At 43.1% G+C, this 23,899-nt stretch overlaps 1 long non-coding RNA gene across 1 annotated transcript; it reads left to right on the forward strand.

The window, feature by feature from the left end:
* Positions 1-84: 84 nt before the first annotated feature.
* On the forward strand, positions 85-23,291 carry LOC117512876. Its single transcript, XR_004561405.1, has 3 exons — positions 85-208; positions 14,032-14,037; positions 23,281-23,291. It is a non-coding gene; the product is annotated as an uncharacterized LOC117512876 (long non-coding RNA).
* The last annotated feature ends 608 nt before the right edge of the window (positions 23,292-23,899 follow it).

The following is a 23,899-nucleotide window of genomic DNA, read 5'->3' on the forward strand; positions in this document are numbered from 1 at the left end:
GACCTGCTATTATGTAAAGCAATTAACTAAACAAATAACTAGCAAAAGTGTCATTTTTACAATTAGAGCTATACAATTTCAGCGTAGAAGGGCGATTTTTGTCTTGAGATAGATGTGCGAAGGGTGCCGTTGCTTACAAACAAAAAGGTCGATCCGATGGTCAAAATGTCCAGGATTTTTGTCACACACAGGTGGCAACCCTACACAGGTGTGAGGGATCAGCTTGAACAGGGGAGTGGCAAACAGAAGGGACAGGACACACCCACACCAAATCCTAAACATCAGACAAGAGAGTGCATTAAGACAAAAGCAAAGTGAACAGGACCTAGCTTAACAAAGAACCTAACACCACAGTCATCTTAACAAAAAGCCAAAACCACAGATGAACAAAACCTGAGCTCTAATTGATGAGAAATAAAATAAAGAAGGTTGAACCTAAAAGAACAAAGAAATAAATGTAAGTACTGAAAAGAGTTCAACAAAATAAAAGGTTCACACTAAACTAAAATTGGACTCACAAATGGTGACAGTAAAATGAACAGATAATTCAAGACATGACAAAAGAAAAACAAACAGGTGACACAACTACAAATAATACAATGGCGGAAAACAAAGGCTGGGCAGAAACTAAGACGGAACTAGATACCTGGCTAAAGTATAATACACTGAAGACATGTTAAATAAAAACAGAGACAACCAAATCATGAACAGAAAATCAAAGATCAAAGAGGGCAGGCGTGGATACCGACAAGAAACAAAACTATAACAGGAGCCCCAGATGGGCTGGACCATGACAAATACAGAATAATTTGTCAGCATTAAACAACAGCAAAAAAAAAAAATACTAAGGTGATCGTCGGCCACTAGCCCTAAGCTACACTAAAAGACCCAGAATTTAGATAAAATTGAGACCGTGGCCCATTCCGTTTCCTAATAAAATTAAAATTTTAAATGGTAAAAAGCATAGTAACATAATATGCCAGTATGCTAGCCAGAAGGGAAAATAAGTGTGTCTTAAGTCTGGACTTGAAGTCTCTACAGAATCTCACTGTTTTTTTGTTTTGTTTTTTTGACACAGGAAGATCATTCCAACAAACAGGGGCACGATAACAGAAAGCTCTGTGACCTGCAGACTTTTTATTCACCCAAGGGACACAAAGTAATCCTGCACCCTGAGAACGCAAAGCCCGGGCCGGTACGTAGGGGTTCATTGGGTCAGCTAAGTAGGGAGGTGCCAGTCCGTGAACAATAATATAGGCTAGTAGCAGAACCTTAAAATCTGATCTCACAGGGACAGGAAGCCAGTGAAGAGATGCCAAAATGGGTGTAATGTGGTCAAACTTTCTGCTTTGTGTCAAATGTCTGGCAGCAGCATTTTGAACCAATTGGATAGCCCTAATGCTGGACTGCAGTGTCAGCCATAGACAGGATGGATCGAATCTTCACTATACTTCACAGGTGGAAGAAAGCAGTCCTTGTAATAGCTTTAGTGTGGAGGCCAAAAGACAACATAGGATCAAAATTTACTCCAAGGTTCCTCACTTTGTCAGTGTGATGTATGACACATGAGCCAAGACAAAGCGTGAGATGGTCAAATTGATGCTGATGTCTCACTGGACCAACAACCATCATTTCAGTCTTATCAGAGTTTAAAAGTAGGATGTTGCTTGACATTCAGCTTCTCACTGATGCAAGGCAAGGATTTTATGTGGTGGAAACCCAAGCAGACAGCGGGAGAACATGCAAACTCCACACAGAAAAGCCGGGAATCGATCCCACGACCTTCTTGCTGTGAGGCACCAGTCTTCTTCTTCTTCTTCTTTGTCTTTCAGCTGTTCCCGTTAGGGGTCGCCACAGCAGATCAATTGTTTCCATCTCACCCTGTCCTCTGTATCTTCCTCTGTCACACCAACCACCTGCATGTCCTCTCTCAGCACATCCATGAACCTCCTCTTTGGTCTCCCTCTTCTCCTCCTGCCTGGTGGCTCCATCCTCAGCATCCTTCTCCCTATATACCCTGGGTCCCTCCTCTGCACATGTCCAAACCATCTCAATCTCGCCTCTCTGACTTTGTCTCCAAACCTTCCCACCTGAGCTGTCCCTCTGATATGTTCATTCCTAATCCTGTCCATTCTTGTCACTCCCAAAGAGAATCTCAACATCTTCAGCTCTGCCTCCTGTCTTTTTGTTAGTGCCACTGTCTCTAAACCATACAACATAGCTGGTCTCACTACTGTTTTGTAAACTTTCCCCTTCACTCTTGCTGATATTCTTCGGTCACAAATCACTCCTGCCACCTTTCTCCACCCACTCCACCCTGCCTGCACTCTCTTCTTCACCTCTCTACCACACTCTCCATTACTTTGAACAGTTGACCCCAAATATTTAAACTCATCTACTTTCACCACTTCTACTCCTTGTAACTTCACTATTCCACTGGGCTCCCTCTCATTCACACACATGTACTCAGTCTTGCTTCTACTGACTTTCATTCCCCTTCTCTCCAAAGCATATCTCCACTTCTCCAGACTAGACTCAACTTGCTCTCTACTCTCATTACAGATCACAATGTCATCTGCAAACATCATAGTCCATGGGGACTCCTGTCTGATCTCATCTGTCAACCTGTCCATCACCACTGCAAACAAGAAAGGACTCAGAGCTGATCCTTGGTGTAATCCCACCTCCACCTTGAATGAGTCTGTCATTCTGACTGCACATCTCACCGCTGTCACACTATTCTTCTACATGTCCTGTACTACCCTAACATACTTCTCTGCCACTCCAGACTTCCTCATACAATGCCCCTCTCTTCTCTCGGCACCCTATCATAAGCTTTTTCTAAGTCCACAAACACACAATGTAACTCTTTCTGTCCTTCTCTGTACTTTTCCAACAGTATTCTCAGAGCAAACATTGCATCTGTAGTGCTCTTTCTCGGCATGAAACCATATTGCTGCTCACAGATCTTCACCTGTTTTCTAAGCCTAATACTATGTTTAATCCATGTTGGTGACAAACTGCTTGACTTTGTCATCACTTTGAGTTTGAACTTTCAAACTCACTAAAGGTCAAAGGGCATGTTAACCAGTCATCGTGGCTATCCATCAGTTGCAAGGAAGATGGTGTCTCAGTTGATTCCTTGAAGGGATATGGACTTGGAGATGACTGAAAGGCCTTGTCTTGACACACACTGCTTCTGACAGATTCTGCACATGATTACTGCAGGCAGCGTCTGCTCAACAGGATATTGGTCTCTCTCGCTCCTTCCTCGTTCTGCTCTGTGTTTCCTGTCTGCATTTTTTGGAAGACTTCCACTCCCATGTGGATCACTGCTCTTCAGCTGGCTTGGTCCTTCGATGTCAGTTAATGCTGGCACCTTTGATCAGATGTAGGATTGTATCCACAAAGATGATGAAGAGCATAGGTGCAATGACACAGCCCTGTTTGATTCTTAACTGAAAATTGAAGGCTTCAGTTTTTGTGCCATTCACCAGAACTGTGGTGGACATAACATTGTGGAGAAGCCTCAGGATCTTGAGGAACTTCTCCAGACAGCCCGTTTTGTTCAGGATCTTCCATAGAAGTGGACATGACACTGTTGAATGCCTTTGTCTGCTTAATAAAGGTGAGGTACAGTGGTTGGTGTTGCTCTCAACACTTTTGTTGCAATTGGTGGACAGTGAAGATCGTGTCTGTTGTTCTTGTTGGTTGGAAGCCACTCTAGGTTTCAGGAAGGATGTTTGTCTCCTTTCCATGTGTCAATGATGATAATCAATGACTCTTCTTGAGACCAGATTTTATTGATGAGTTGGTGCAGGTGGTTTTGAAGAAATAGGCCTCCAACTTTAAAGAACTCAAAGGGAATGTTGTCTTCCCCAACAGCCTCTGAGGAGAGTTTCTTGAGTAGTTAAGCCTCGGCTGAGTTCTTTAACTATGTCTTGTCTCATTGGATGGCTGAATACTTCCTCCACCTCCATGATTGGGTTGGTGTTAAGAGATCTTCAAAGTGTTCTTCTCAGTGACCACTGCTTTGGTTTTCAGCAGGGTCAGGACATCCTTGCTTCAAAGAGGTCCTTGTTCTTGCCTTTGATGTCATTTCTGTTGGTGAGAGCCTGATATTTCAGCATCCTTTTTGATTAATCACTGATCGCTTTTTTTTTTTTTCGCTTTTCTGGAATCAAGACTTTTTCTCCCATGAGGTTGGATCTTTCTGAAGGTCAAGGAAAGTGTTTCACTTTTGCTTGATGAGTTATTGCTTGATGAGTTACATTCCAACAAGAAGGCACCATTTGTAGTGATCGAAAGCTGGTTTCAATCATCTAATAAGCGCAATTGACTGCACACATATTGCCATAACAGCGCCATCACATGATGAATTTGTTTTTGTTAATAGGAAACAATTTCATTCCACCAATGTACAAATCATATGTGATGCGCAAATTGGTGTGACAGAGGAAGATACAGAGGACAGGGTGAGATGGAAACGATTGATCTGCTGTGGTGACCCCTAACGGGAACAGCCGAAAGACAAAGAAGAATGTACAAATCATATGTGATGCGCAAATGCATTGGGTTGGGTTGGGAACAGGCTAGAGGCTCGCACAGTGCACGATGGATGGCTGCGTGGGTAAATAGTTTATTTGTGTAACTGTTCTGAACGAAAACCAGTGTGGGCACATGTGCGCATTCAAATATCACTTATCACTCATTTTCAACCACTTATCCAGGATCGGGTCGCGGGGGCAACAGCTCCATCAGGGTACCCCAGACTTCCCTTTTCCAGGCCACATTGACCACCTCTGACTGGGAGATCCCGAGGCATTCCCAGACCAGTGTGGAGATATAATTTCTCTTCCTCAGGGTCTCCTCCCAGATGGACATGCCTGGAACACCTCCCTAGGGAGGCACCCAGGGGGCATCCTCACCAGATGCCCGGATCAACTCAGCTGGCTCCTTTCAATTGGAAGGAGCAGCAGCTCTACTCTGAGCTCCCCACGGATGACCGGACTTCTCACCCTATCTCTAAGGGATAAAGATAGGGTGAGAAGTTTCAAATATGTTGTTTGTTATTATTATTAATTAATTTTGTTTCTTGATGGTGAAATGACAGCTTCCTAACAAGCCCCTGATTGTCTGTCTGTGTTCAGTATTTGTCAATAAATGCATGTGAGGGGCACTACACACATGCATTTATGTAGCGCCCCTCACTGTTTTAAAGTCAGTGTGTGTGCACTGCCCTGATCCCAAAGCATGTCAGCGTCACACAATGCTCCCACAAAGTCTTTTATCATTTCATGGGTATTCTGTATGACAGGGTCCCAAATAAACAGGGTTAATTTCTTTTCTGTGTTGATGTTGACTGATGTGATGGCGTGGGGAAACCCAGCTCCAGGGCCTATTAACATGGATTTGTATATCGAAATTGGGGGTTGGAAAGGGAGGAGTTTGGTGCGTGTGCATGTGCGCACAATTCCACATTGATTGGGATGTACAAAAGGAATGTGCGTGGATCGATGCCTAAGCAAATTGTGATACATCTGAATATTTTTATGTTTACGCCATTTTCTGGGTTTTAGCATACACCATGTTTCAGTAGGAAATCCATGCAAGTCAGGCCCCTGGTCATTCTCATCAAACCAGTCGTGGTACTTCCTCTTCTGGTGTCAGAGTGTTTCTTGGCAGGCTGTTATGTGGCTGTCTTGACCTCCTCCCAAGGTTAAGGAGTCGGGACAGAATACATCATTGAGAGGTCTTTTATCAGGCACTGTTGAAAGTCTGCTTTTGTTTCTGGGTCTTCAAGCTTGGTGATGTTGAACCATTGGAGAGTTTTGCAGTGTCCAGCCTTATCTTGTGCCAGATGTTTCGCCAGAACCTGGAGCAGATCAGACGATGATGCACACAACAGTCATCTGCACTAGTCATTGCCTTGGTGGACAGGACATCGCTCTGGTTGTGCTTTTGGAGGATGATATTGTCAAGCAGGTGCCAATACTTCGAGCTATGGTGCAGCAACTTTTGCTTTTGCCTGATGATGGCATGGATGATGACTAGATCATGTTTTCTCACTTCATAGAAAGTGGGGGTGCAGTTGACATTGCACTTGCCCAATTCATTTCACCCAATGGTTCTGTTCCAGAGCTGGTGGCCCTTTTCGATGCAGGTATTGAAGTTGTCGAGGAGGATGATCTTGTGAGATGCTGGGATCACAGATCAAATGGTGTCCAAATGGCCGAATTGAATTCTGATCTATTCAATGAGACACCAGGGACTCCCAAACACTGTGATGTGTCTGCTCTCTTTTGCCATGAAGCCCTGTTGACATGCCTTGCCTTGATCTTGAAGTGAGAACCAGAAGTTTCTACCATTGCCATCCATGGTGTGGTGAACTCTGGGGATTGGCTGGTGGTTAGGGACAGTTTTTCATTCACCTCACAAAAATCAATGCAGTCGTAGACTACCATCTTTTTTTGTAACACAGATGACTGGTGATGTGTACAATGAAGTGAACCTTTGCACCCAGCCCTGTACAATCAGAACATGCAATATTTTTTGACAGTCTCTCTCTCTCTCTCTCTGACTTGCTGAGATGGCTTAGATTGACAGGTGGGTCCCAAAAATCATCAATTCTTTGATTTGTGTTGATTCTGATGTGACTGGTTGGGTTGATCATGCAATGTATTCTGACACAATATTCTGGACACATGCACAGGGCCGGCTGGACACATCGGACCCACAGATATTAACATGATAAGAGCATACTGCTTCATTCATGTCATTTCATGTCTTGACGTTGACCATGGGTCTTATACAGAAGAACAGAAGGATCAGTCTTGTATTGTCTGCTCAATAAGAGGGGTTCAATATTACAAATTGCAGTGTTTTTTATGGTGTGTGTGGTTTGTATTTTTTTCCACCTCAGCAGCGGCATGATGTGATGCCACACATTCCAACTACCAGCACTGTGTTCGTGCACTTGCACGAGCGTGCACAAAACTGTCGCCACGGTATTGTGTGCACCTGTCCGACCGTATGTCCCTCCCAACTGCAGTTTTGTGGTTCCCCATTTGTTTTGTTTTGTTTTTTCCCGGATTTTTGGCCGGTTTCTGCTTCTGTCACCCAACTTCATTTTATGTGTGAAGGGGCCCTAAGTCTCAAGTCTTTGAGGTCTTTTCGCAAGTCAAGTCTTAAGTCACTGTTTTTTGGACTTCAGTGTGACTTGATTCCAAGTCTCAAACGTGCGTCCTTGTGTCTGGATCATATACACACAGTCTGTCCTCTTAGTGATGCAGTAATCTTATTTTAAGGCATTTTTTTATTTAATTTTTTTTTTTTTCTCACTCTTGGTAACACTGAAAAATGAATAAAACTGAATAAAAATCCAAGAGCATTTATTTTCTTCATACTTTAGTTCGTCTGTGACAGGAAAGACTCAGATCTTTGCAGTCACTTGAAATATGTTCTTCAGTCATGTTTGCCACATAACGAGGTCATGAAGAACGTTCACATGCAAGGCAGCACTGGATGAGGACAGAGATAAAAAAAAGGACTGTAAATAAAGTGTGAAAAGATTGTATCTGTATCACAAGATTTCAGTATGATGTTGTGTGTTGGGGGGTGTGGCTGGATATTTTGGTGTTCTTTTCTTTTCTTTGCTCTCCAGGTGGCATGAGAGCTGATTTGTCTGTGGAGAAGGTGCTGGCTGAAGAATCCTTCACCCTCATCAACATCATGTGCAGCACCTGTGAATGGTGCTCACATGCAACCTTAAAGACTTTCAGCTGAAGCAGATAATTGGATGGCGTTCTGCATTTAAGTCATGTGTGATTCAAGCAGAACTGCCGGGAACTCGACCTTGTGATGTTCGTTTGTGAGACGCTGAGGACCGCGCCTGGGTTTGACACATCGAGCCCGTGAAGCAAGGAAGGGTGAGGGACACATGCTGTCAGCACACATCAAAGGTGATTAAGTGTTTGACTAATTGTTGATAGTAACTTGGTATTTTGTTACGCAGTATACTTGAATTGTGATGAGGATTGTGCAGCTCGCTTCTCACTGCTATGGCATGCGGACAAGTGGTCCTCCACCTGTTGTGAGAAGCTGCTCATTTGCATAAGGCTTAAAATACAGACCTGCATGTGTTGCTGATAGTGTGTGTCTTTTGAAGGGTATTAGTTGTAACTGCTAACTTACCTCACCTCTTCTATGCTTCGCAGAGAGTCGGTTTGTCGTGTCCACCTGGGGGGTGTTTGGCGGTGGTAGTGGGTCCAGGAGCGCCGGGCTTCGATCCTTTTGGGCGCTGGAGAGTGTGCCAGCCTTCACTCCACCAGAAGGACGCTATTTCTGTTTTTACACTTTTTATGCACCAGCGGGTGAATTAAATATATTGTTTTTGGAACCGCTTTTCTGGTTATTTGTAGCGCTGGGTTCCGTCTGACGCAGGTCCGCTCCTCAACCCGCGTCGACACATAACAGTAGTTCCCGGCCATTCCATAATGGACCCAGCGGCAGAGGCGGTTCCTTTTGCCGAAAAAGTTCAAGAACACTTGGAGAAAATATGGGAGCAATTACAGCATCTCGCAAACCAAATTAAACAAACTGACGCCCGTGTTACGGAGCTTGCAGCGCAAGCCGTTCTGCTTCCTGCTGTTCCAGCTGCGGCACCATCGATACTAGTGCAGATAACTCCGTCACCCAGAGATTCGGCGTCCGAACTGATTGTTTGTCGTCCGGAGCCTTGTGCGGTGATGCAATGTTCTCTGGTTTCTGCTCAGTCAGGTTGGAGCGCCGCAGCTTTACGAGGAATGTTTGTAGATGGGTTAAATGAGTCATTAAAAGACAAGCCGGCAGTCCGTGACGAGCCAAACGATTTAGATGAGCTAATATCGTTGGTGATTCGTCTAGATGATCGGATGAAGGAGCGTGGACGCGAGAGAGGGCGGCCTTCAGAGTGGGTTTTTTCGTCTCAGGGCTTTCCCCGACACAGATCTGGGCCGCCTCTTCTTCGCCCCACTGAGGCTCCTCCGACGGGACCTCTGGCTGCTCCTGTTGACGAGCCCATGCAGCTCGGACGAGCAGAGATTACTGTATTGCCCCGACATATAAGCGTCAAGAAAAATAATGGTGACGTATCTCCAGGTGTTCTGGGACAGGCAAAATAACACACATAAAAAAAAAATAAAAAAAAATCTAGTATGGGTTAATGTTTTGTTTTCTTTAAATTAGGGGTTATAATTTGTTTGGGGAGTCAGAGGCGTGTCTGGTGGAGTGAATGTTAGGCGGTTAGAAGCCCGTCTGGGCTCACTTAATTGTTAGTTTTGATGTGTTTTTAGGTATTTTCTGTTTGGGGTGTTTGGGTCGTTTATTTTGTTGTTTTTTATTTCCCTACATCCCTAACCCCAACCTCACTTGCCCCAAGACCGTTTGTCTTGTGGGTTGTGGGGTGGTGCAGGTTGGTCACGCTGAGCATTCTCAGAAGACCTCTGCACCTGGGGGGGGGGGGTGTTAGGGGCGTTTTTCTTGGTTTGGTTAGGGCCCGGTTCCACTCCAGCCTCGGTGAGCCTTTGTACCGTTCGTCATTGGTGTTGCCGGGGTGTGGTGCAGCGGAGACATACCTCAGTCGGAGGGGTGGGCCGATCTGTTGCCGTTCGCCATTTCGGTAGTTCCACCCCTCCCGAGAGGCTGGGGTATGGTCAAGTTGGGACACCGGACGTATTTCCGGTTCTCCGCTGCGCTTTGGGGTTGGGGCTGGGTTAGTTTTTCCTGTTCCCTTCCCCGGCTTACTGTTTTGAGCCGTTCGCCAAAATTGAGCCGCCGAGGGGCTCTGGGAGGGACCTGGGGTCTTTTGGGGTGCCGGGGAAGGTAACAGGGTTTGCGGCCGTTTTATATCCCCCAGGGGTTGTTTTTGGTAGTCCTCCGGGGGTTGAATTTGATTTTGTTCTGTTTCCTTCCGGGTTCCACCTCCAGGGTTGATGGGACGGTCCTCTGGGGGGGAATTGGCTTGGGGCCAACTAGCCAAGTGTGGCCGGGCCTGGGGTTCCGGGGTTGTGGGGAGGGTACCTCCTGGGGTTGATGGTACGGTCCTCTGGGGGGCGCCGTTTGCTCCATGTATACCTGGGGACCTTTGTGGGATTCTGGTTCTGGCTGTTCCTCCTGGAACTGGTGATAAAGGCCTTCTGGGGGGGGGGTTGGGCTCTGCAAGTCATTCTGGGGGGGTTGTTTGTTATTTTTCTTTTATGCATTTATGTTTGTATTGTGTTTGTGGGGTTGTGTTGGGTTTTTGCGTTTGGGAGTTTTTCTTTCTTCCTGGGGTTGATGGGAACGGTCCCCTGGGGGGTTTTGGGTGGGTTTTGTGTTTTTTTTCTGTGTGTTGATTGTACTGGGGAATGTTTTGGGGGCTTTTGTTGATGCCAGCCGGCCTTCCAGCTGCGGTGCCCTGTCCTGCTGTCTTTGGTGGACCTTAGGAGTGTGGTGCTGTCTGCTTCCTGACGAGGACCCCGGAGGGAGGTGCTGTTCTCGGTCCTGGTCTGCTCGGTCGCCGGGAGGCTTCCCGTTAAAGGGGGGGGTACTGTTTGTGTGTTGGGGGTGTGGCTGGATATTTGGTGTTCTGTTCTTTTCTTTGCTCTCCAGGTGGCATGAGAGCTGATTTGTCTGTGGAGAAGGTGCTGGGCTGAAGAATCCTTCACCCTCATCAACATCATGTGCAGCACCTGTGAATGGTGCTCACATGCAACCTTAAAGACTTTCAGCTGAAGCAGATAATTGGATGGCGTTCTGCATTTAAGTCATGTGTGATTCAAGCTCCTCAACCCGCGTCGACACATAACATATGAGGCAAAAAGTACATTTCTTCATCCAACTCAAAGGACACCCCTATAAACAAAACATATTTTACAAGACCTGTCTCCCCATCTTGATCACTGTCTTTCTCTCTGTCACACATGTACATCAAAATGTCCACGTTCAGATCAAATCTGTGATAAACAAAGGTGGACTGGCACTGTGACAAAGCCCTGGCATTTGGCCAAGACCAGCCCACAACAAACAAAAAAAGTGAAAAAGGAAAAGGTTGTGAAAAAGGTTGTGAACCCTTGACATTTAACATGTTTGGATTTTTTATGATATCACAAAAACTACAAATAAACAAAACAAATAAAATTTCAAAATCTGGCTTTTTGAAATTAAAAATTTCAAAATTATGCCCTTTAAACTCACAATCAAAAGTAATCAATACATCAACATAAAAACATTATATATATATATACGAGGTCTATTAGAAAAGTATCCGACCTTATTATTTTTTCAAAAACCATATGGATTTGAATCACGTGTGATTACATCAGACATGCTTGACGTTCGGGGGCATGCGAGAGTTTTTTCACGCCTGTCGGTTACGTCATTCGCACTGTGGGCAGTCTTTGAGTGAGGAGTGGCCCACCCCCCTCGTCGTTTTTTCATTGTTTAGGAATGGCTCAGAGACTGCTGCTTTGTTTGATCAAACTTTTTTAAAACTGTTAGGCACAACTGAGTGGACACCATTCGATAAATTCAGCTGGTTTTCGGTAAAAAATTTTAACGGCTGATGAGAGATTTTGGTCTGTAACTGTCGCTTTAAGGACGGCCCACGGTGCCTGATGGCGATCTGCGCTTCGAGGCGGCAGCGTCTCGCCGTTTCAAGTTGAAAACTTCCACATTTCAGGCTCTGTTAACCCAGGAAGTCGTCAGAGAACAGAGAACTTTCAGAAGAAGTCGGCATGAGGAGTTTATTCGGACATTCCATTGTTAACGGACATTTTGTAATGAAAGAACGTGCGGGCAGAGTCGCGTGTTGGGCCGTACCTGACCGCGGGGGGTCGCGACAGGAAAAACACCTCCGTTGGAAACCTTAACGGGCAAGTTGGAACATGCCCAAGCTGTTAAACAATTTCTCAGTTACTCACTTGTTGAAAGCCATCAAAAGCCACCTGAATTTACAAATGGTTTTCAACACCGAGGTGTTTTTCCTGTTCGCGGCGCACACAGATTTGCCGAGTCATCACGGAAAGACTCGGCGAATTTGGTGCGCACGTCTTTCATTACAAAATGTCCTTAAACAGTGGAATGTCCATATAAAGTCCTCATGCCAAGCCTTCGTCTGAATCTTCTCTGTTCTCTCTCACGACGTCCTGGGTGAATTAAGCCTTAAATTAGGATGTTTTCAGGTCGAAACAGGCCGACGACGGTGCCTGGAAGCGCTGCACGACGTCCTGCTCTGTGGGAAGTCCTTACAGTGACAGAAACACCCCATAATCTCTCATCAGCCGTTAAACTTTTCACCGAAAACCAGCTTAATTTCTGCGAATACTGTCCCGCTCGGATATTCCTCACAGGTCCAGAAAAAATGTTGATAAAGCAACGCGCGCCGTCTCTCGAGCAGCGTGTGAAACAAAGGAATTCAGCCAAGAGGGCGGGACCCACATCTCACTCAAGGCCTGCCCACAGGGAAATGACGTCACCGACACGCGTGAAAAAACTCACTGCACTGCGCACAAGGGTTCAAGCATGATTGGTGTAATCGCACGTCATTCAAATCCATATAGTTAAAAAATAAATAAAAGGGTCGGTTTATTATCTAATAGACCACGTGTATATATATATTATATATATATTATATAGTATATATATTATATATATATATATATATATATATGTATATGAAAGCAAAAATGCTGGTGTGCATGAGTATCTGCACCCTTTAGTGTAACACATGTGAACATCACATCCAGTTTTCATGTACCATCATCATCATGTGTCCATCAAGGGGTGGATACATGAATATTTCCAAGACACTGATTATGTGTTGGACTTGGTTTATCTGTTATTAAAAAATACTTTTAAAAAAGCTTCTGTGTCTGCAACTGGATAAATTCTGCATCATGCAAGTTTTGCGTTTTATTTCACCACTCACAGCTTTATAGTGAAGTTGAGCAGAGAAACATTTCCATGCAACAAAACAGATCAAATCTAGGTTTGCATCTTTCATGGGCTTTCTGGCAAAATGTCGCTGAACTCTCAAGTATTCTTTTTTCAGAAAATCCTTCTCTATACATTTTCATGATTAAGATGTGTAACTGTATAACCAAAAAAGAACAACAGTGGCATGTGAAGTTGGGCTTATGCCTATCCTGTGGCTCTTCAGGTCAGGTCATTGCCAGCTGTCCAGTGAGATCAGGATCTTCCAGTGAGATCACAATGACTGGTGAATTGTACCTCCATTAGGGCCCCTTCACACAAAACATGATTGAAACCAACTAGCGCAAAGAGGAGGAATTGCATGGCATTCGTGAAAAATCATAGCTGCCTCCAATGCCTCACACACCTGTTGCTACTATTATACGCGCACACCAGCGGCTGAAAGACAGTGTGGCCTGTGAGAGCCCGTTCAATTCCTCTCGCGACAGATGTTGGCCAAATTCCAGGTGACATACTTGTACACGAACATCGAACACCACTCATTTGGCACTTACAAAATGTATGGCCATTCGTGCTGTCAGCACAAAAACAGTGAGCAAAAGATGACTTTTGAGCTGGTTGTGAAATTTGTGTAAGTGCCCCCCCATGAGTGTAGCGTTGCAAAAAACAACACACGTGACATGCATGTACAGGGTTCTAGCCACGTTGGGCAGCACTGGCACTGCACTGCCTAGCTCTCAGGGTCAAATTGGCTGTGCCGCCCAACACAGAATTTCTGAAAAACGAACTGAAATGTTGCTGAAAATGTACCAATTTGATCATATTTCAAGCTTATAGAGACATAGTTTTGCAATTTTAAACCAATAATTAAAGTAATAAGAAATATATTTGTCATTTTCTTCATATCAGATCGTAAACAGCAGAGATCAGAGAGTCAACGCGTTCTGTGGCCACAGAGCTGTGAATGAAAAAGCTGCCATGAAAAACAACATTAATCCAGGTCCTTTTATATCCGTATCTGAAGATACATTCAGAAATTTGATTTGAAAGAAATTTGAAAGGCTTCGTGTTTCCAAAAAGATCCGAGTTTGCAAAACAGCAGACGAGAGAGAGAGAGAGAAAGAGAGAGAGAGAGAGAGAGAGAGAGAGGAGGAGCCTAGGGGCTCAGTGCCAGTAAAGAAAAGTTAAAGGGTCCCTGCCACGTCATGACATTTTTACATATTCTTGAAGAATAAAAAGTTTTTTCCACATATTGTCTGTTTTTTTTTAACCATAAAATTACACTGAACAAGGATTTAGACGTTCCGTTACCCATCTGAGAATTTGAATTACCACCTCCGAGTTGACCTACTTTTTTGGTGTGATGGATGTGACATCATGCGAGTAAATGTGTTGCAGCATGGCTCTGTTTACCAACATGGCAGACATGGACATCGAAGGCATAGTGCGTGATTATAGCGAAGATTTAAGTGACATATCGATTGTTTTTGAAGAAGATGAGGAAGTTTCTGATGAAAGGTAGCCACAGTAAAAAATAATGAGCAGCTCCAAATCATGTATGTTCCAGCCGTACACGACAGAAAGAGGATGTGAAGCGCAGCTGTCAGGGAATGACAACAACAACGCTGTTGGATATAAGCTGCTTACAAACACAGAATGGTTTGTTTACTCACCACCTTTTCTTATAAATGATCATTTATTCCTGGCACGGTGTGTTTGTGTATGAAAAAATTATTTCAGCAGCACAGCGTGCTTAAATTGAGGAGTTTGTTCTAAAATCACTGAAAATAAAGTTTCTGTACATTCTGTATATATTTAATAATTTATAAGTCAGTTTCTTGTGATTGCTAATTCTTCACATTTTATTCAAAGCAAATGATTGCAAATCTTTATCTGAAAAGCTGTAGACCCACATGGGATGGAAAAAAGATTTCTAAATAAAAGAAAATTTTACTTCTATATCTGTTGTCAAATTTGATCAGGCATAATATTGTGGAAAAATGTTTATGCTAAATCGAGACTTTCCTGTCTAAAATACACATACAGAACATCTGTAATCATAAACTGTATCACATATAATCTACTTTGAATGGACAGAAGTCTGAAAAAAACAGGCAGTTCAGTTTACATGCATACGTATATTTGGAAAACACAAAAATGTGAATGTTCTGTTTTTTTTTTCAGGTGCTCATGTGAACACATCCATCCATCCATCCATCTCCCACCGCTTAGTCCAATTAAGGGTCGCGGGGGGCTGGAGCCTATCCCAGCAGCCATAGGGCGTGAGGCAGGACGCCAGTCTGTCGCAGGGCCACAAACAGACAAACAAACACAGACACACCCACACACACACCTAAGGACAATTTTAAAGATTCCAATCAATCAATCAATCAATTTTTTTATATAGCGCCAAATCACAACAAACAGTTGCCCCAAGGCGCTTTATATTATAAGGCAAGGCCATACAATAATTATGTAAAACCCCAACGGTCAAAACGACCCCCTGTGAGCAAGCACTTGGCTACAGTGGGAAGGAAAAACTCCCTTTTAACAGGAAGAAACCTCCAGCAGAACCAGGCTCAGGGAGGGGCAGTCTTCTGCTGGGACTGGTTGGGGCTGAGGGAGAGAACCAGGAAAAAGACATGCTGTGGAGGGGAGCAGAGATCGATCACTAATGATTAAATGAAGAGTGGTGCATACAGAGCAAAAAGAGAAAGAAACAGTGCATCATGGGAACCCCCCAGCAGTCTACGTCTATAGCAGCATAACTAAGGGATGGTTCAGGGTCACCTGATCCAGCCCTAACTATAAGCTTTAGCAAAAAGGAAAGTTTTAAGCCTAATCTTAAAAGTAGAGAGGGTGTCTGTCTCCCTGATCTGAATTGGGAGCTGGTTCCACAGGAGAGGAGCCTGAAAGCTGAAGGCTCTGCCTCCCATTCTACTCTTACAAACCCTAGGAACTACAAGTAAGCCTGCAGTCTGAGAGCGAAGCGCTCTATTGGGGTGATATGGTACTACGAGGTCCCTAAGATAAGATGGGACCTGATTATTCAAAACCTTATAAGTAAGAAGAAGAATTTTAAATTCTATTCTAGAATTAACAGGAAGCCAATGAAGAGAGGCCAATATGGGTGAGATATGCTCTCTCCTTCTAGTCCCCGTCAGTACTCTAGCTGCAGCATTTTGAATTAACTGAAGGCTTTTTAGGGAACTTTTAGGACAACCTGATAATAATGAATTACAATAGTCCAGCCTAGAGGAAATAAATGCATGAATTAGTTTTTCAGCATCACTCTGAGACAAGACCTTTCTGATTTTAGAGATATTGCGTAAATGCAAAAAAGCAGTCCTACATATTTGTTTAATATGCGCTTTGAATGACATATCCTGATCAAAAATGACTCCAAGATTTCTCACAGTATTACTAGAGGTCAGGGTAATGCCATCCAGAGTAAGGATCTGGTTAGACACCATGTTTCTAAGATTTGTGGGGCCAAGTACAATAACTTCAGTTTTATCTGAGTTTAAAAGCAGGAAATTAGAGGTCATCCATGTCTTTATGTCTGTAAGACAATCCTGCAGTTTAGCTAATTGGTGTGTGTCCTCTGGCTTCATGGATAGATAAAGCTGGGTATCATCTGCGTAACAATGAAAATTTAAGCAATACCATCTAATAATACTGCCTAAGGGAAGCATGTATAAAGTGAATAAAATTGGTCCTAGCACAGAACCTGTGGAACTCCATAATTACTTTAGTCTGTGAAGAAGATTCCCCATTTACATGAACAAAATTGTAATCTATTAGACAAATATGATTCAAACCACCGCAGCGCAGTGCCTTTAATACCTATGGCATGCTCTAATCTCTGTAATAAAATTTTATGGTCAACAGTATCAAAAGCAGCACTGAGGTCTAACAGAACAAGCACAGAGATGAGTCCACTGTCGAGGCCATAAGAAGATCATTTGTAACCTTCACTAATGCTGTTTCTGTACTATGATGAATTCTAAAACCTGACTGAAAACTCTTCAAATAGACCATTCCTCTGCAGATGATCAGTTAGCTGTTTTACAACTACCCTTTCAAGAATTTTTGAGGAGAAAAGGAAGGTTGGAGATTGGCCTATAATTAGCTAAGATAGCTGGGTCAAGTGATGGCTTTTTAAGTAATGGTTTAATTACTGCCACCTTAAAAGCCTGTGGTACATAGCCAACTAACAAAGATAGATTGATCATATTTAAGATCGAAGCATTAAATAATGGTAGGGCTTCCTTGAGCAGCCTGGTAGGAATGGGTCTAATAAACATGTGATGGTTTGGATGAAGTAACTAATGAGAATAACTCAGACAGAACAATCGGAGAGAAAGAGTCTAACCAAATACCGGCATCACTGAAAGCAGCCAAAGATACGATACGTCTTTGGGATGGTTATGAGTAATTTTTTCTCTAATAGTTAAAATTTTGGTTAGCAAAGAAAGTCATGAAGTCATTACTAGTTAAAGTTAATGGAATACTCAGCTCAATAGAGCTCTGACTCTTTGTCAGCCTGGCTACAGTGCTGAAAAGAAACCTGGGGTTGTTCTTATTTTCTTCAATTAGTGATGAGTAGGAAAGATGTCCTAGGCTTTACGGAGGGCTTTTTATAGAGCAACAGACTCTTTTTCCAGGCTAAGTGAAGATCTTCTAAATTAGTGAGACGCCATTCCTCTCCAACCTTACGGGTTATCTGCTTTAAGCTACGAGTTTGTGAGTTATACCACGGAGTCAGACACTTCTGATTTAAAGCTCTCTTTTTCAGAGGAGCTACAGCATCCAAAGTGTCTTCAATGAGGATGTAAAACTATTGACGAGATACTCTATCTCCCTTACAGAGTTTAGGTAGCTACTCTGCACTGTGTTGGTATATGGCATTAGAGAACATAAAGAAGGAATCATATCCTTAAACCTAGTTACAGCGCTTTCTGAAAGACTTCTAGTGTAATGAAACTTATTCCCCACTGTCGGGTAGTCCATCAGAGTAAATGTAAATGTTATTAAGAAATGATCAGACAGAAGGGAGTTTTCAGGGAATACTGTTAAGTCTTCTATTTCCATACCATAAGTCAGAACAAGATCTAAGATATGATTAAAGTGGTGGGTGGACTCATTTACTTTTTGAGCAAAGCCAATAGAGTCTAATAATAGATTAAATGCAGTGTTGAGGCTGTCATCCACCTAACCTGCATGTTTTTGGATGTGGGAGGAAACCGGAGCACCCGGAGGAAACCCACGCAAGCATGGGGAGAACATGCAAACTCCACACAGAAAGGCCACGGGAATTGAACCCATGACCTTCTCACTGTGAGGCAACAGTGCTAACCACTAAGCCACCGTGCTGCCCGTCATGTGAACAGTCAATTCAAATTCTCAGATGGGTAACGAAACATCTAAATCCTTGTTCAGTGTAATTTTATGGTAAAAAAACCAAAAAAAAAAAAAACAAAAACAAAGACAACATGTGGAAAAAGCTTTTTTTATTCTTCAAGAATATGTAAAAATGTCATGGTGTGGCAGGGACACTTTAACCTTATTCACAAAGTTTTTCATTTAAAACAGCAGGTTTGGCAAATCAGTCCAGGTTTAGATCATGACCAAACAAGGCAATTGGGTGCTGTATTGTTTGAAAAGATGCAATCCAACACAAATTGTTGATAAATTAAACTGTCAAGATGACAGAAAAACTACCTGCTTCACTGGATTAAAAACTACTGTGTGTCATTTTTGAAGAGAGTACATGCTATGTCCATTAAATATTAATGTTTTTTTTTTTACATTTTCAATGTTATTTAATTTATTAACTTAGACTTTGATAGAAACATGCAAAAAATAACTTTGATTTTACAAATATTCCAGCATAAATCAAATTTTTTGTTTATTATTCTTGCATTCAATGCATCTAAAATCACTGAAAATTAGTTAAAATATGGCTTCCCAAGAATGTTTTCATGGTATAAAAACATATAGCTTTGGGGCGCCGCAGATCCAGGGGCCTGTGGCTCGCCAAACCTATGATGCGCGATCACATAATTTACCCGGCACTAAAATGGTCCTAGCTAGAACCCTGTGCATGTGTATGGCATGTGTGTCGCACTCCCTGCTCCCTCCCCGCTCCCACCAACACATGTGGTGTGCTGGGGGGGCACACTTGCATAAAATGCTGATATGGATGTACAGACATGATCACATTGGGGACTGGACAGGCGCATCTGAGTGCACAGAGCAGAGCGAGCCGCCTCCCAGCTGCTGACCAGAGACTCACTGACAGCTGGATGATGGCTCAGTGCACATGACGTGTCACATTAAAAACACGGAGAACAGCCAGGACAGGTATATTAATAAGTATGTAGGAAGGAAAGCCACAGGATGAATATAATAATGTGTTTGGAATATTGAAAATTATCACTTGTGGATCATTTTACCTCGAAAAGGGGCACCACCTATCGCTACCTTAATGTTATTACAACCAGGTTATAATATCATTGATTTTAGGGTCAGTCGATAGGAAATATTAAAATCAGTCTCAATTTCTAAGGGGTAAGCTCCGCAGGTCAGATCCGACACCCTCTGTAAAACCATACAAAAAATCACAGACAACTTCACACATTTAAGATATTTATTTAATAATATTAATATTTAATATTTAATGATGACGTTCAGATAATTTGGTTTCATAGCGGGAGTTTTAAGAGTAAGATTCGTCCTAATTTAACAGGTAATTTACTTTGGTATTTATTAACTTGTGAGAAGATTAATGATTTTGAATAGAGTTAAATAAAGTGTCGTGGTCCTTCTTTTGGTCGTCTCAGGATGTCCTCTTTTAGATAACACAAACTAATTGCAAGTGATTTGCTAGAAAAGGACACAACACTTTGGAATAATTCAGCCTTAAGCAAGATAAAATGCACAGAGTTTTTAAGTTTATTTAAGCCTTTGAGCTTATACAAACTGAGTCCTCTAGAGAGACTGAATATGTGACGACCGCGCTCATCTATTTATTGGAGACCCGCGGGCATCGCTCCTCCTTCGACTTTTTTATTTATTTCATTCCCAAGACATGGTTTTCTATTGGAAGCGTCCTCTAGTGAACCCTAAGCAGGTGTTAGGCCATTATTTCAATGTGACAAACGCTCCCATTAAAACGTGAAGGATTTACAACTGATTTTTTTAAAAGACCTTCGGCCACAGGTGCAGCTGGCCTGAGGCCCCCTGCACGTGGCCTGCGGGCTCATTACTGCTGGGATATCAGCCAACTTGGAAAGTACCTGACAGATCAAATGACTGATAGAGCCCTTTTTTTTGGGTTGAACACCTGCTAGTTCAGCCAGAGGACATACAGTTCAGATCAGGACACTTGATAGTTCATCACAGTTCAAATAAGGACCTAAAAAGTCTTCTACAAAAGCCACTCCGTTTATCTGACAACATACCCCGGTCTTACTTTGCGCAGTGCAGCGGATCTCCGTGAGGTTCGATGCTGGACGCCGTCTGGTTCAGTCGACACTCCATCTGCCACACAGCTACTTCAGGGACCTTGACAAAGAGGCTGTCATTCTCAGCATCTGTGTGGATGTTAAAATCGCCCACTATAATTATCTTATCTGAGCTAAGCACTAAGTCAGACAAAAGGTCTGAAAATTCACAGAGAAACTCACAGTAACGACCAGGTGGACGATAGATAATAACAAATAAAACTGGTTTTTGGGACTTCCAATTTGGATGGACAAGACTAAGAGACAAGCTTTCAAATGAATTAAAGCTCTGTCTGGGTTTTGGATTAATTAATAAGCTGGAATGGAAGATTGCTGCTAATCCTCCACCCCGGCCCGTGCTACGAGCATTCTGACAGTTAGTGTGACTCGGGGGTGTTGACTCATTTAAACTAACATATTCATCCTGCTGTAACCAGGTTTCTGTTAGGCAGAATAAATCAATATGTTGATCAATTATTATATCATTTACCAACAGGGACTTAGAAGAGAGAGACTTAATGTTTAATAGACCACATTTAACTGTTTTAGTCTGTGGTGCAGTTGAAGGTGCTATATTATTTTTTCTTTTTGAATTTTTATGCTTAAATAGATTTTTGCTGGTTATTGGTAGTCTGGGAGCAGGCACCGTCTCTACGGGGATGGGGTAATGAGGGGATGGCAGGGGGAGAGAAGCTGCAGAGAGGTGTGTAAGACTACAACTCTGCTTCCTGGTCCCAACCCTGGATAGTCACGGTTTGGAGGATTTAAGAAAATTGGCCAGATTTCTAGAAATGAGAGCTGCTCCATCCAAAGTGGGATGGATGCCGTCTCTCCTAACAACACCAGGTTTTCCCCAGAAGCTTTGCCAATTATCTATGAAGCCCACCTCATTTTTTGGACACCACTCAGACCAATCTAGTTACTTCCTTCACTTTTGGTGAAGGAAGTGTCTTTCTGTGGAGGTTTTTTTTATGTGAGAGGGGAGTTGAGTTGCATCTGGTTTGGGGTACTGATAAGGATTCACAGCTCCGTGAGGAAGGCACTTTGGGGAGTCTTAAATCCTGATTAGTGGTGGTCCAAGCTGTGCCTGGCTTGGAGTGTCTCCTCTTTGACACCTGGAGATATACCAGGCCTTGCTGTATGGAGTTTATCTTTGTTTGAAGAAAGTCCATGGCCTCTGCTTAATGCAAGCTTAAGATGTTGGTTGTTTGTATTATTAGACAGCATTGCTTAAATTTTCATTGTTACGCAGATGATACCCAGCTTTATCTATCCATGTAGCCAGAGGACACACACCAATTAGCTAAACTGCAGGATGGTCTTACAGACATAAAGACATGGATGACCTCTAATTTCCTGCTTTTAAACTCAGATAAAACTGAAGTTATTGTACTTGGCCCCACAAATCTTAGAAACATGGTGTCTAACCAGATCCCTACTCTGGATGGCATTACCCTGACCTCTAGTAATACTGTGAGAAATCTTGGAGTCATTTTTGATCAGGATATGTCATTCAGTGCGCATATTAAACAAATATGTAGGACTGCTTTTTTGCATTTGCGCAATATCTCTAAAATTAGAAAGGTCTTGTCTCAGAGTGATGCTGAAAAACTAATTCATGCATTTATTTCCTCTAGGCTGGACTACTGTAATTCATTATTATCAGGTTGTCCTAAAAGTTCCCTGAAAAGCCTTCAGTTAATTCAAAATGGTGCAGCTAGAGTACTGACAGGGACTAGAAGGAGAGAGCATATTTCACCCATATTGGCTTCTCTTCATTGGCTTCCTGTTAATTCTAGAATAGAATTTAAAATTCTTCTTCTTACTTATAAGGTTTTGAATAATCAGGTCCCATCTTATCTTAGGGACCTCATAGTACCATATCACCCCAATAGAGCGCTTCGCTCTCAGACTGCAGGCTTACTTGTAGTTCCTAGGATTTTTAAGAGTAGAATGGGAGGCAGAGCCTTCAGCTTTCAGGCTCCTCTCCTCTGGAACCAGCTCCCAATTCGGATCAGGGAGACAGACACCCTCTCTACTTTTAAGATTAGGCTTAAAACTTTCCTTTTTGCTAAAACTTATAGTTAGGGATGGATCAGGTGACCCTGAACCATCCCTTAGTTATGCTGCTATAGCCTTAGACTGCTGGGGGGTTCCCATGATGCACTGAGTGTTTCTTTCTCTTTTTGCTCTGTATGCACCACTCTGCATTTAATCATTAGTGATTGATCTCTGCTCCCCTCCACAGCATGTCTTTTTCCTGATTCTCTCCCTCAGCCCCAACCAGTCCCAGCAGAAGACTGCCCCTCCCTGAGCCTGGTTCTGCTGGAGGTTTCTTCCTGTTAAAAGGGAGTTTTTCCTTCCCACTGTCGCCAAGTGCTTGCTCACAGGGGGTCATTTTGACCGTTGGGGTTTTTCCGTAATTATTGTATGGCTTTGCCTTGCAATATAAAGCGCCTTGGGGCAATTGTTTGTTGTGATTTGGTGCTATATAAATAAAATTGATTTGATTTTATTTGATTTGATCACAGCTTTCCGCTACAAGTACTACACTACCTACATACACAATTACATAACAACTAAAAACAAAATGATCACATAACACAGAAGAGAGTGACATATTGTGTGCGCTGAACTGACAGGGGGTGTGGCCACCGACAGCCGCAGCTATTGAGAGCGCTGGTTCTGGAGTCACAGCTGGGGAACACGTACTGTGTTTGGATGGACATGACCTTACAACTGTCCACTAAGATGCACATGTGTCTGCTTTCTGTCCTCACGTGGACATACATATTTTGCTGTTGCGACTGGCTGCAGTGAGTGAGCACACGTAATGCACATTGACAGACTGCCCAAGGTGAAATGGGCCGTCAGATCATAACACTCAGTGGGTGATCTGAATGTCACGTCACCCACAGGAGCTCTGTTCCACATGATGCAGTGTCTGTCCTGCGGCGCACCGTCCACAGGACATGCATGTCGGGCAGGACACGCATGTCGGGCAGGACACGTGCGCAGGGACGGCTGGACACACCGGGCCAGCACATGTGGACATGATAAGAGCACACTGCTTCATTTATGTCATTTCATGACTGTTCGTCTATGACCACGGGTCATCAACAGAGGAACAGACAGTTCATACTTGTATTGTCTGCTCGATAAGAGGGATTCAATAAAATGCAGTGTTTTTATGGTGTGTGTGTGTTTTTTTTTTTTCCCCACAGCAGAGGCGCAGTGTGCTGCAACATGTTCCAGGTTTTTTTTTCCTCCACAACAGGGGCAGTTACAGTGCTTTTTTCACAGTCTACATTGTCTCTTTATTTAAATACGTTTATCTCCTTGTTGATTTAAGGCATTTTATGCTTCTGTTATAGGACAGCGATGGTAGCACAGTGGTAAAATTTCTGTCTGTTAATCAGAACTTTTGTAAATTGCAGGTT

This window comes from Thalassophryne amazonica, chromosome 6 (genome assembly GCF_902500255.1).
Source record: "Thalassophryne amazonica chromosome 6, fThaAma1.1, whole genome shotgun sequence".
NCBI classification, from domain to species: Eukaryota; Metazoa; Chordata; class Actinopteri; order Batrachoidiformes; family Batrachoididae; genus Thalassophryne; species Thalassophryne amazonica.